Below are 15,146 nucleotides of genomic sequence, written 5' to 3' on the forward strand. Positions count from 1 at the left end.
GTGGAGAGTTCTGTAGATGTCTATTAGGTCCGCTTGGTGCAGAGCTGAGTTCAATTCCTGGGTATCCTTGTTGACTTTCTGTCTCGTTGATCTGTCTAATGTTGACAGTGGGGTGTTAAAGTCTCCCATTATTAATGTCTAAGTCTCTTTGTAGGTCACTCAGGACTTGTATTATGAATCTGGGTGCTCCTGTATTGGGTGCATATATATTTAGGATAGTTAGCTCTTCTTGTTGAATTAATCCCTTTACCATTATGTAATGGCCTTCTTTGTCTCTTTTGATCTTTGTTGGTTGAAAGTCTGTTTTATCAGAGACAAGGATTGCAACCCCTGCCTTTTTTTGTTTTCCATTTGCTTGGTAGATCTTCCTCCATCCTTTTATTTTGAGCCTATGTGTGTCTCTGCACGTGAGATGGGTTTCCTGAATACAGCACACTGATGGGTCTTGAGTCTTTATCCAATTTGCCAGTCTGTGTCTTTTAATTGGAGCATTTAGTCCATTTACATTTAAAGTTAATATTGTTATGTGTGAATTTGATCCTGTCATTATGATGTTAGCTGGATATTTTGCTCGTTAGTTGATGCAGTCTCTTCCTAGTCTCAATGGTCTTTACATTTCGGTATGATTTTGCAGTGGCTGGTACCGGTTGTGCCTTTCCATGTTTAGCGCTTCCTTCAAGAGCTCTTTTAGGGCAGGCCTGGTGGTGACAAAATCTCTCAGCATTTGCTTGTCTGTAAAGTATTTTATTTCTCCTTCACTTATGAAGCTTAGTTTGGCAGGATATGAAATTCTGGGTTGAAAATTCTTTTCTTTAAGAATGTTGAATATTGGCCCCCACTCTCTTCTGGCTTGTAGGGTTTCTGCCGAGAGATCCGCTGTTAGTCTGATGGGCTTCCCTTTGATGGTAACCCGTCCTTTCTCTCTGGCTGCCCTTAACATTTTTTCCTTCATTTCAACTTTGGTGAATCTGACAATTATGTGTCTTGGAGTTGCTCTTCTCGAGGAGTATCTTTGTGGCGTTCTCTGTATTTCCTGAATCTGAATGTTGGCCTGCCTTGCTAGATTGGGGAAGTTCTCCTGGATAATATCCTGCAGAGTGTTTTCCAACTTGTTTCCATTCTCCCCATCACTTTCAGGTACACCAATCAGACGTAGATTTGGTCTTTTCACATAGTCCCACATTTCTTGGAGGCTTTGCTCGTTTCTTTTTAATCTTTTTTCTCTAAACTTCCCTTCTCGCTTCATTTCATTCATTTCATCTTCCAGGGCTGACACCCTTTCTTCCATTTGATCGCATCGGCTCCTGAGGCTTCTGCATTCTTCACGTAGTTCTCGAGCCTTGGTTTTCAGCTCCATCAGCTCCTTTAAGCACTTCTCTGTATTGGTTATTCTAGTTATACATTCTTCTAAATTTTTTTCAAAGTTTTCAACTTCTTTGCCTTTGGTTTGAATATCCTCCCGTAGCTCGGAGTAATTTGATCGTCTGAAGCCTTCTTCTCTCAGCTCGTCAAAGTCATTCTCCGTCCAGCTTTGTTCCGTTGCTGGTGAGGAACTGCGTTCCTTTGGAGGAGGAGAGGTACTCTGGTTTTTAGAGTTTCCAGTTTTTCTGCTCTGTTTTTTCCCCATCTTTGTGGTTTTATCTACTTTTGGTCTTTGATGATGGTGATGTACAGATGGGTTTTTGGTGTGGATGTCCTTTCTGCTAGTTTTCCTTCTAATAGACAGAACCCTCAGCTGCAGGTCTGTTGGAGTACCTGGCCGGCTGTGTGAGGTGTCAGTCTGCCCCTGCTAGGGGGTGCCTCCCAGTTAGGCTGCTCGGGGGTCAGGGGTCAGGAACCCACTTGAGGAGGCAGTCAGCCCGTTCTCAGATCTCCAGCTGCGTGCTGGGAGAACCACTGCTCTCCTCACAGCTGTCAGACAGGGACATTTAAGTCTGCAGAGGTTACTGCTGTCTTTTTGTTTGTCTGTGCCCTGCCCCCAGAGGTGGAGCCTACAGAGGCAGGCAGGCCTCCTTGAGCTGTGGTGGGCTCCACCCAGTTCAAGCTTCCAGGCTGCTTTGTTTACCTAAGCGAGCCTGGGCAATGGCGGGCGCCCCTCCCCCAGCCTGGCTGCGGACTTGCTGTTTGATCTCAGACTGCTGTGCTAGCAATCAGCGAGACTCCGTGGGCGTAGGACCCTCTGAGCCAGGTGCGGGCTATACTCTCCTGGGGCACCGTTTCCTAAGCCAGTCGGAAAAGCACAGTATTCGGGTGGGAGTGGCCCGATTTTCCAGGTGCCGTCTGTCACCCCTGGAAGGGGAACTCCCTGACCCCTTCGCGCTTCCCAAGTGAGGCAATGCCTCGCCCCTGCTTCGGCTGGCGCACGGTGCGCTCACCCACTGACCTGTGCCCACTGTCTGGCACTCCCTAGTGAGATGAACACGGTACCTCAGATGGAAATGCAGAAATCACCCGTCTTCTGCGTGGCTCGCGCTGGGAGCTGTAGACCGGAGCTGTAGACGGGAGCTGTTCCTATTCGGCCATCTTGGCTCCTATTCAGTTCTTATTTGATGTGTATGATAGCAATGGAAAGTGAGTTGGTTGTGTTTAAGTTGTGTACTTTAAAGATAAGTACAGAGAAGTTTTTAATATACTCTTTTGTCTAATAAACTAGCTTGGGGATTGCAGTATCCTCCCATCCCTCTTTGTTTTTCATTTCTAGTATGTATTTTTTAACAGTAGATCACTACTTATGCCTTTCACTTATGTGGAATCAATTTATCCTTTCTTTCTGCTTTTAGGAATTGTTGGGGTGGAAAGAGTTTTGTATATATTTCCCTGCAAATTTATGGAAGCATTGTAACCAAGTTTGAAACTAGAACTGGCTTTCTGTGTGTCGGATCAGGTTTATTTGTATATACTAGACAGTGTTATTTATAGAATTATAGACGCTTAATATTTTTAATAAGAAGAGGCATTTTGTTTGAGGTTGGTATAGATTTGCAAATAAATCTGAGTTTGCATGTGAAATGATGTGATGAATAAATATTGATAAATCAAGAATAACATGTTGTCTTTTTTTAGTAAGAAATCCCTTAATGATACGTTTCTTGATCTGCTTATTCTAAAATAAGAGACATATGTATGTGTAGATATCCCTCTTCTTTTCAATTTGTAACAGTTTTCTTTTACGTGTTTAACAACTGTTATCAAAATTCTTTATCATTCTCAGTTGACATTGATAATGTTATCCATCAGATTGCAAAACTTTAAAACAATTTATGAATAATATGTCCTTAATTTTTATTACTCCTTAAGAAAGTTAACTAATATTTTGTGTTTATTTTTGTATGACAGTTGAATTATAGCTTATTATTTCATGTTCCTGATGAATGCTTTTTACTTCATTTGGACATGCATGCTATTTTTTATATTCAAAATGTATCTTCATTTTGTAACTTTCCAAACCTGTGTGTATGACAGCTTAAACTTTCATATGATATTAAGGCGACTAACAGGTTATTTGGTTCATTTTCTACAAGTTAATTGTTTTTGCTAACTTGTAATTTTAACTTTTTTTTTATATACTTCAGTGCTAAAATTTTCACCGTTTTTTCCCTTTTTGCTTCTGGTGCATAATACCATGTAATTTGATTTCCTTTGTTTTTCTGGATTTACCTCACTTTTTAATATGCTGTGGTGCATCCTAATAAGTAATATGCTATGTTATTGGCTTTCCCAGGACATGAAGATGCTAAGGAATACCTGGGTTAACATAAATCTATAGTAGTATCTTTGCTTCTAGCCTTGATTATACATTATTTGTTTACTTACATGCCAAAAAGTAATATCTAAAATGTTGATACCTTAGAGTTTCTTAGATCATCTTAATAGGCTATCTCACTTTACTTGCACTATTTATTAAGAAGGTTTGTGCATATGATAATTTAGACATAATTTTAAAATATTAAATATAGTTTTAAGGCTCTGAACTGAGTGCTCCTGAACATGTTTTGCTGCCTGTATTTGGTCAAGTAGATGCTATCTCAGCACTATTATGGCAGATACATGAGGGTCATTGATTAGAAGCTTTTCTTAGAAAAGTATAAGAAGAAAGAAAGTATTTGTAAATAATATTGTTAGAATAGTTGCTTTTTATTTCTCTATCCTATATGTGGTAGGGAAGTTCTGTTTGAAATGATAAATGTTGATATAGGGATAATGACCTTTTGTTTTAGTAGGATAAACTTCTTTCAGCAGCTCAGTTTAATCTTGATACAGTTACAATCTGTTTCTATCCTAAGTTTGCTAATCTTAGCTTTTCTTTTTAGTTTAGATTTTTTTTTTTTTTGAGAAGGAGGGAATGGGCTAGAAAAAAGTTATCTTTAAAAAAAAAAAGCCTAGCTTATTTAAAAACTAGTAATTGTACTAGTTTTAAAATTTTATCTAAGTTTAGTGGCTGCTTAACTCCTAACATAGGCAAGTATAAGAGGGCTTGAGTTATTTATTTTTTCTTTTGGTGAAATCTAAACATCTAGGAGAAGTAACCTATAAGCTTAAAAATTCAGGTTATAATGGTCTAATAAGATAATGACTTTTGAGGGAGTAGAAAACACTAAGCATCAGATTGTAGAAAATGGTGAGTGGGCAGAAAAATTTGGCTAGAGATCACCTGAAGTTTTATTTTTTATGGTAATTTTAAAGTCTATCAAACTATTTTAAGTAGCTTTTAACTTTTATCTTTGGTAGTCTTCTTAAAAATTTTCTACCATTATTGCTTAACTCTAAGCTATAAACTGAGATGTAATACTTGGCCATCATAAATTGACTTTTTACTTATGAATGAAAAGTTGGGCCAAAAATCTACCATGGTGTTGGAGGTTTTGTTGTTTTCCAGAGTGAGTTGGAACTTACTCAAATTGTGATGTAAATGTACTGTAAAGTTTTGATTACAAAATTTTCTCAGGGATGGAATTTACTTAGTAGGACTAATTTGAAACAACGGGAATTCTTTTTCTTGTAAATATATTGACCAGTTATAGAAGTTTGCTAGTAATATCACCCTTTAACTTCAAAGTATATAGCTGGGGTAGGCTAAAACAGTTACAGATAGCTTTGCATACTTATTATTTTAGATACTGAGACCAATATTTTGGTAGAAAGGGGGAACAGAATGTAAGAAAGGGAATATAAACAAAGAGAAGATTGTACAGATAATGGCTTAAATAATCTTTTGGTTGCTGGCAACATTAGCCTGTCTTTAGGTTGGACATCAACCCCACAGCTAGTCAGGATTATTTTTGTCCTATTCACTTGGTACTTTTATGTGGAAAGTACTGATTGCAGCTGTTCCCCACTAGGGTGTCAGTGAATGAGTTAGCTATTTGGAGGTGTATGTTCTCCTCTGTAGCTCTGGGACATGTTGTTGAAGTGGTATGGGTGCTCATGATGACCCTTAGCTCCTTAGCACCTTTCCATTTGGATGCCGAGAAGTAAGGTGTTCATACTTCTCAGTTTGCTTGTCATAGTCCCTTTTACTCCTATTGTAGATCTGTTGGCACCTGTCACTTAGTCCTAAAGCCTTGCTGTGTATAATGATAAAGTATGTGATTACCTTACTCATAAATCGTATAACTGCAGGTTGACTAAAATTCAGGCACCCTGAGGGCAGAGAGCACATTTAGGTTACTGTATATTAGTATATATATAATACAGTGTCTGGCACATTGGAATAGCCCATCAAGTAATTATTGCATGAATGGATGAATGAACCGAAAGGGAGCATGTATGGAGTATCTAAAGTATTACGTGAGGATATTTTAAAAAATGATGCATATTGTCAGAACATTTAAGGATATAATTTAAAATGCTTATTCATACTCCTTGCTCTTCTCTCTTTAATTTTCATCAAAGAAAAAATCATATGGCACTAAAATGCTTAAACCTGTCTGCTTCCTAGTCCTGCCCCTTGAAAGAGACCTGAATCTAATCCGTTTCTTCTCTATCTTCATTTTTCTAAATGACATGCCTTCCCACTGAGATAGATGAGGAGTTCGCTCTTTCAGTTCACCTGCCTAGAATTGCCTTTTGTTTCATCTCTCAACATGGTTATAATACAAATTAAAAATAGTAGGTAGTCAGTATTTACATTTTTTATAACTTTGTAAATATTACAGTGATTCACTAGGTCCTCCCGTCTATAGTACTTTGTTATCCTGGAGTTGTCAGTTGCTACCTTTTTCCCCTATTTTTCTATGTACTTAAATATTTTCTAAATGCTTCAACATCTTTGTTATGGTCTTAATAATATATTCTGTATGCCCACACATAGTAGCTTCATTTTTTTGTTTGTTTTTGGAGTTCTGTCCCACAGACCATTTCTCTATTTCAAATTTGGGGTGAATTCTGATTCTTTGTGGTTTAAGCATGATCACTCGCTTTCTAAAAGTAAGTCTAGAGAAATGGGATTGGTCGATGTGGGTATCAGTTTACATGTTTTTACTTAATGTTGCTGTTCGTAGCTCTGAATCTTATCTCTCCTTTCTACCCTGACATACAATTTGATTGATTTTTCTGAACCTGAGTCATTTAAGATCTCCAAAGACTAAATTTCCTATACCCCCACAGAGGGGAGGCAATTGTCTGAATGTGCTGGGTCTGGAAAGCACATGGGGGTTTAATTGTTCTGTACATAGACTTGTGGTTTCAATAATGCCATCTGTTTTTCAATGCCTGCCTCACCATGAAACTTATGTGATACCATGCTAATTTTTTTTAATCCTCCAAGGAGAATTTATCACGCTTCTCACTGTTCTCCACTGTAGGCAGTTTATGTTTCATTTCCTCTGCACTCTTGCCATCACTTCTTTCTTTTTCACAAATTATTTGAACTCTTACCCCCATTACGTCTTCGTTATTAGCAAGAATCTAACCAAACTTCATTTTCGTAAGTGCTTTTCAAAATTCACATATTAGCTTTGGACTGAATGAAAGGATGCTTATTTTCAGGTGCATTAATCAAAAACACTCTTTAGGCAGTAAAAGTTACCCTTTCTTACCTCTTTTGAAGGAATACATTGGACAGTCCTCATATGACTTTGGTGAAGGATATAGGGTATTTGGGACTTGAAAAACTTAATTTTTATGATGTTGTGATAATCGATGATGATGAGTTTCACTGGGTAATGGCAGATGAGGTTGATTTAGACCATCTGCCTCGTGATGTTTTGCTGGATTCCAAAACAGAAATAAAACCAACTTTTTGAAGGCATCACAGAGTCCTAAAGCAGTGAGGAATTTTGAGTAAAGAAGGATAGTCATACAGTGAGCTTGTTATTTTTGATGGATTTTGTCCTTTAGGCATCTCCAGACCTGACTGCTGAGTAGCTGAGGAACTAAGAAAATTTTTGTACAAAGTTTGAGCCCTAGTAAAACATCTCAGACTATGAGTTGGAATTCTAAATGGTTAGAATGTAAGATTAACTGAGAACTGAAAGTTAAGACAGGCTTCCTGGTTTCTGAATTATACAGCTTCGAGTTATCTCAGAATTTATTGGATTAAGGCCACCTGAGACTGTGACTCTATTCTCCCTCCCTGCCAGACTAATTGTAAATTCTCTCTTAGAAGATAATATTATCTGGAACCTTTCCTCAATTTTTCATACACAATGTCTAGTACTCAGGTCAGTCATACCAGAAAATAAGATGTGTGTGAAAACTAACACAAAAAAATGGACAATAGAAAACAGCACAGGGAAACTGGAATATTTGTCTGCCATAATAATAATTAATATGTTCAAGGAATTAAAAGCAAGATTGTGAGTCTGAAGAAAACTAAAAACTATAAAGAACAAAATGTAAATTTCAGAATGGAAAAATATAAATGAAACTAAGAAGTCAGTGGATAAATTTAGCAGCATTATTAGACACAACTGAAGAGATAATTAGCCAACTGGTAAATTAATATGGAGAATATTTTTCAGACTAAAGCTATGACGTAAAGATGGGTGCATCAAAGAGATACTTTGGATATGGTGAGTAGTATTAACAGTGTATTTGTAGTTCCAGAGGGAGAGTAAAAGGAAATAGGGCAAAAGCATATTTGAAGAGATGACTCACAATATTCCAAACTTTAGAAAGATCAAGCCATAGATTCAGGAAGCAATAGGAATCCAATAGTATAAACATGAAGAATACTGCACCAAAGTACACCATAATAAAACAAATAACTATAGACAAAGAGAAATCCTAAAAGTTGCAAGGTGGAAAAAGATACACATATAAAGGAGCAAAAACAAGACTAATAGCTGACTTTGATACCTTTAAACATCAAGTCACACATAAGCAGAAATAATGTCTTTAAAGTGCTAGAAATAAATAACTGGCCATCTTGAATTTTATACCTAGCAGAAGTCTTTAAAAATGAAGAGAAACTAGCTGAAATAATTCTTCACCAGCACACCCACACCAAAGGAAGTTCTAAGTGTCCAGGAACAAGGAAAATTCTCTATCTACAATGGGAGCTCAGAGAATAGAAGTGGGATTGAAATTCTTCTAACCTGCCAAGATTCTCTTTTCCTCTTTAAATTCCTCAAAAGAATAGTCCATGGTTTGTCTCCCCTACTTACAGTAGTCCCCCTTATCTTTGGTTTCACTTTCTGCTGTTTCAGTTACCTGCTGTTAATTGTGGCTGAAAATATTACAGTACTGAGAGAGAGAAGGAGAGGGAGAGAGGGACAACACATTCATATAACTTTTATTACCGTTTTTTTTTTACAATTGATCTATTTTATTATTCGTTATTGTTGCTAATCTCACACTGTGCCCAATTTATAAATTTAACTATCATAAGTATGCAAGGAAAAATCATAATATATATGGGGTTCAGTAATATCTGCGGTTTCCGGTATTCAGAGGAGGGTTTGGAATGTATCCTTTTTGGATAAGAGGGTGTTACTGTGTACCCCATTTTCCCATTGTTTAATGCCTCTGTTCTTGCTCTACCACTCCACTGCAAACATGACTTTCCAGTTGCCAGATCCAAAGGTTATTTCTCTGTCCTTAATTTATTGGAAGAATGTGGCAACCTTTCATGATATTGCTAATTTTGTCCTCCTTGAAATGTGCCAGCTATTTTTTGATGTATAGCAGAATCTTTTGTGGAACTTTGTATCTTTGTTGAGAGTCCCCTGACACTGCTATTTTTTAAAGCTCTGCAATTTATTAGAATACACAAGTATGTTTGAAAGCCCTTGTTTTCTCCACTCCTTTTTCTTCTGTGATTTCCCTTAGTATTCCTTTCTCTTTCTCAAAACTCTTTTTTTTTTTCTCCTGTGACTTTTAAATGGTGCTTTCTCCCCAAGGTTCTGATCTTGGCCAACTGTTAATGTATTCATACCCCTTCTGGTTTATTACTTTTACTCTTATTGTTTTAAAAAGCAGTCACAAGACTGTAATCCCCACAAGGGCAGAGACTACCTTCTTAGTGTCTGGCATATAGTAGATGCTCCATAAATATTTGTTAAATGAATGAATAGATGATTTATTTTGTGTGCTTATATTGTTGAATAAATCTTTCTAGATCACAAGATAAAATATTTTTTTACAGTTTCTGTTACCAGCTTTATGGTTTTACCTTTCATATTTAAGTTGTTAATTGATCTATGTAATCTGGCTCTATTTCTTTATATGTAGTTTTCTCAATACCCAACTGTTGATCAAAACCTTGTTTCCTCATTGATTTGTGGTGCCACCTTTATCTTCTGTCAAGTTGGCTGACTCACCTTTTCTAAGATTTGAAACATTATCACTTCCTGTAATTTTCAAACTTTATAAACTGTGACCCAAGAAAGGAATATACTGTATATTGTAAAACATTTTACACATACACAAGTTTGTAAAATATCTACAATGAAAATTTTGCAAGAAAATACTCTGATGTATTTACTGAGTATGATACATTGTGATATTTTCCATTGTATTTTATCTCATTTTAAAGAAATGTTCGGTATGATGATAGTAAATGGTTGCATACTACAGTTTAAAAAACATACTCCAGGAAGCCTTTCCATGGGCATCCTTCATATGCTCCGTTATATTCTTGTGTAATTATTATCACTGCATCTTGAAGTCATGACATGTCTATTATATGTTTGTCTCCTTTCTAAATTGTGTACTTCCTTGAGCATTGAGGTAATATGTAATTTCTTTGTGTCTCTATCACCTAGGATCTGATGAGTAAATTTATTTGTACTCCATTTTTCTAGTATTAATGATACATCTAGATAATTCATAGTAAACAGCACGTCTAAAAAGTTTTGGACTTGACATTTGCATACTCTTTATTTTGAGGAAACCTCTTAAGTGCATATAAAAGGAGCTATTAATAATGAGTAGTATATTTAAAAAGTTGTCCAAATATAATCTTGTGCACTATCAAGTATCAAGAATGGTATGTCAAATATAAGAAACTTGACTTTTTCTCAGAAATATGTCCTCCTTGTGCCAGTTGCAATGATTCTGAGTATAAGTAGTACACAGTTGTAAAAAATAAACCTCTAAGACTAGTCATTTTTACATTCTGCTAATGGAATTTTCCCTCAGGTTATGTTAAATTGTTGTTCTTTTTCAGTCATTATTTAATCTTTTGGAATTTAGAAGATTAGTTCTGAATTACAAGCCTCCATCAAATGCTCAAGATTTACCCCGAAACCAAAAGGTAAAATGCAAAAGATTTTTTTAAGCAGTATATATACTTTATATGTTCTTTTATATGTGATTGATTTTTGGGCATTTACTTGGCTCATCAAATCTGAAACTGTCAATTTGAATGTCAATTCATTAATCTTAGTTACCATAGTAAGTTCCTATCCTTTGTTAATATATTATAAATACAACTATTTTTCTTTACCTGTCACAGTAATATGCCAATTTTTGATGTCGCTTTAGTAATTTTTTTGGGGGGGACTATCAAATTTCAGTAAACTTTATAGGCTATAGTTTACAATTTAAGGTCTTTCCTCAATTGTCTCCTAAAAAATTTTGTGGAAATCGAAATTTCTTTTCAATTGATTGTCTTGTGGAGCCCTTTAAAAAATGAGTTTTGCATTCATGTCTTTGCAGTACAAATCCATATCTTTCATTTTGGAAGTGACTATCATAGATGGGTAATATAAAGTGACAACACACACACCAGGGCCAGATTGCCTGGGTTCTAGCTAGGGACCTAGAGCTGGTTACTTGATTTCTTCCTGTTCCATTTACTATCTGTAAATCATAAATAATAATAGTAATTATTTCATAGAGTTGCTGTGAGCGTTAAATGAGGTAAAACATGTAAGGGGCTTAAAAGTGCTTGGTACATAGTAAGTACTAGGTGTCAGCTATTGTCAGTTAAACAATAAAAAAAAGTTTAAAAAAAGTAAGACTTATTTTAAAAAGAACCAATTTGCACACAGAATTTATACCTAATGGAAAAAATTACTTATGGAGATGATATAGTTGCGTGTAGGGCTTTAGTGGTTGATCTTGTCATAAACAATCTGTAGTCCTAAAGTGGACTTGTTGCCAAGGCAAGGAAGTTAGTTTTAGGTTTCAGTAAACTGCTGAACTTTTTTGACCTATTGTTAGTAGGAGTGATGAATTATTAAATTATGTTTTCGTTTTAGCGTTTAATTTTTAAAACCACTTTTTCTGACTTTTTCTGTAAACACGTGAAACATTTATAATGCATGCTAGTGGGAAGATAACTTGATTTATAACCAGCTTTTCAGATTATAATCTCTGGACTGTAGAGTGTCAGGCTGATAAACAACCCATTTTCAAAAGGGAGTCAGGATCACCTGACAAACTCTTATGTCTCCAGAAAAATTAAGGAAAACCCTTTCAATCATCATGGTTTTTACATGGAACTTTTTGAACTATTGCCTCCGTCATTGCAATTTGTTAATATCACAGTTCTTCTCTCTTCTCATATCTCAAAGTATATGTATAATTTGTGTGAAATTGTTTAGAATTATTTCTAGTTATGTATACATGTATGTATATGTATCTTGACCATTCATGGTCCTGGATTTTAATGTTTTACAGAGCTTTAATTTCTTTTGTTCTTCACAGAGTTGAATGAGGCCATGTTAGTTTGTATTCTTATTTAAAAACCAGTTGCTATATTTATGATTATATATCAGAACGAGTTGTGAATACTAGAGAAATGTGTAATTCCAATCTTCAGCACCTTTCTAGAGAAGTTTGTTTCTTGCAATGGGTTAGCCTCTCCAGGTGTCCCTTTAGCTTAAGGAAATAAAAGAATTTCACACTTCCATTCTGAGACAATTACTTAGAATACTGTGCAATTTTATATGGTTATTCCACAAATGTGACTCTAATTGAGTATAGTGACAGCAGTACACACTATACCTTGACATCTTTGAAGCAAATGTGGGATTTATAGATAGTTTTCAGCCACTGAATGGTCCTATATTCACTTGAGATGGTGACAGCAGGTTTTTAAAAAAGGTGTCAGTGTAACTTGTCACTTATTTAATAATGAATTTACCTCCAGCTCGTGACATGTCTACAGCTACATTCAATTTGAAGAACACTTTGTGTTAAGTTGCAGAATACATTTGGGATTACTTTGATCACATCACAGAGATGCTATTTGTATGCAAATACAAATAAACAGGATATTTTTTGCTAGCAAAATTTGCCACAAATATTACATACATATTGAGTGAGATTTGAAAGAAATATAGTATTTGAAATTAGTTTGTATTTTAAGTAGACTTGGCAATTGCTTGTAGAAATTGAAACTAATTTTAGACACTCGTGTGTATTTGAACTGTTTGTAATTTCAGTGTCTAGGAGAATTGTGAGGTCCTTGGAAATACAATAATGATCCTTGGTGTAATCATCCCGTCTCCCCTCACACATATATACGTTTGGCTTAAAATGTTTCAGACTGATGGCAAAGCATATTAAATGTTGAGAAAACAAAGATGCACATGTATAATATGTAGTGGAGATCATCATATAAATAGCTAAAGCCTTATTAATTGGAAGGTTATATTATTTAAAGTCTTGATTTAGGACAAATATTTCAAAATAAAGACATTTCTCACTTTCCACTACTTAAAGTGAATGTCATCAGAAGGAAATGGGTTTAGTTGAGTACCATACTGTATTCCTGGAGCAAATACCTGAAGGAATTTTGAATTTTACAAATAAAAGAGGCATTGTGATATTTCTGCCATTAGTCATGAAGAAGTAACAGGAGCTGGATTTATAAGTCTCAGTACATTTTAAAGGATTCAAAGCATACAAAATACCTTTTCTGACGAAAATGGTAGAAATCAAGGTAGAAATCAACAACAGAAAGATATACAGAAGATCCCCAGATAGTTGGAAATGAAGTAATTCACCTCTAAATATCCCAAGGGACAAAAAACAAATCAAATGAGTAATTTCAGAATATTGTGAGCTGAATGAAAATTAAAACATGACATATCAAAATTTGAGGGATGAAGCTAAAACGGTGATTAGTGGAAGATATCTTATAAGAGACATCTTACCAGACATCTTATTAGAAAAGAAGAATGGTTTTCAATTAATGATAGCAGCTTGCGTATCAAGACATTAGAGAATAAAGGGCATGTTAATCTCAAAGCAGAAGTAAGGAAATAATAAAGGTAATAGCAGAAATCTGTGAACCAAATATCAGAAAAACAATACAGAAAATTATGGAACCAAAAACTGCTTCTTGAGAAGATTGGTGAAATTGATGAACTTCTAGATAGACTAAGCAAGAAAGAAGAGGGAAGACATATATTACAAATGTAAGGAGTGAAAAAGGGAAACATCACTACATATTCTATAGACACTAAAAGGAGAATAGTGGAATATTATAAACAGCAGACAAGTATCTTGAAAGTCACAAGCTATCAAAGCTCACTAATGAAGAAATAGATAACCTGTGGTAGCCCTACATTATATTAAAGGAACTGGAACCCATCCACCAAAAAATTCAGCAGCTAAATAGTTTTACTTGTAAATTATATTAAGCATTTAAAGAACAAATGATAACAATTCCCTATAAATTTGTACAGATAACTAAAGAAGTAAAACTTCCCAAATCATTTTGTGAGCTAAGCATTACCCTGAAATGAAAAGTAGGAAAACACATTTCAAGAAAAGAAAACCACACACCAATATTTCTCATGAATTTGGAAGCAAAGAATTGTAGCAAATTTTTGAAAAATTAAATCCTGCAATTATATATAAAGGATAATACCTCATAGAGAAGTGGGGCTTATCCAGGAATAAAAAGTGGGTTTAACTTTCAAAAATAAATCAGTATAATTCACCATATCAACAGACTAAAGAAGAAAAACCATATTATCGTCTCTGTGGATGAAGAAAAATGATTTGACCAAAGCTAAAATCTCATTTATGGTAAAATCTTCTAGAAACTAGGAAGCAATTTACTTTTCAAATATGCTTCTCAGCAGAATTCCCCTAATTTCCAAAAATTATCACCTCTAACTTTGTTACTGAGAATGTCTCAAAAAACTGCATTGACTTGGGTGCGGTGATATAGAAATTGATCTTAGGAAATTAAGGGTACTTTTGGAAGTAATTTTATGGATTAAAGCTCATAGTTTATATACTTTTAAAACCTATTTCTGTAGGGCATATTTGGAACCAGTTTTATTCCCTCTTACCTATTTCTTAGGACTCTTTTTTGGAATATATTCTGGAAGCAATTCTTTCTATGTGGATTATATTATTCTGGGCAGCAACTATGTAAAGATACACCCCCCTCCCAGACCCCTAGAATTTTACAGTGTTGAGAATGCCAACTATGTAAATTTGGAAGAAAATTTTCACGTTTAATATCTAAATTTTATCTGTTAAAATTGTTATTATAAGAACTAAATATTATAAGAATGGCTTGCCTGGTTTGTTTTCATGACACATTTCACTAAGTTATGTGAATTATGTTATTTTTTAAAGTTTCCTTCTTGTTTTAAAGTAAATTGTTAGTGATTGGTAATGTGGGTTGTTTTAATTTTTTTCTGGAGACTGCTTTAATGAGCCAGTAAGAATTGAATGCTTTGTGTAGTAAAAAGTTGGGGAAAAGATATAGAAATTCTTGTCTTTGAGAATCTTAT

At 35.0% G+C, this 15,146-nt stretch overlaps 1 protein-coding gene across 5 annotated transcripts in view; it reads left to right on the forward strand.

Moving 5' to 3' along the window:
• The window catches only part of USP25 (ubiquitin specific peptidase 25), a 153,789-nt gene that overhangs the window by 64,494 nt on the left and 74,149 nt on the right, over nucleotides 1–15,146 (forward strand). For all 5 annotated transcript variants that reach the window (XM_063659641.1, XM_063659642.1, XM_063659643.1 and 2 more), the window contains one exon: nucleotides 10,610–10,696. The gene's annotated coding sequence lies outside the window, so the exon portion shown is untranslated. Of the gene's footprint in view, nucleotides 1–10,609; nucleotides 10,697–15,146 lie in introns of those variants that run through there.

Source organism: Pongo pygmaeus, chromosome 22 (genome assembly GCF_028885625.2).
Source record: "Pongo pygmaeus isolate AG05252 chromosome 22, NHGRI_mPonPyg2-v2.0_pri, whole genome shotgun sequence".
Taxonomy (NCBI): Eukaryota; Metazoa; Chordata; class Mammalia; order Primates; family Hominidae; genus Pongo; species Pongo pygmaeus.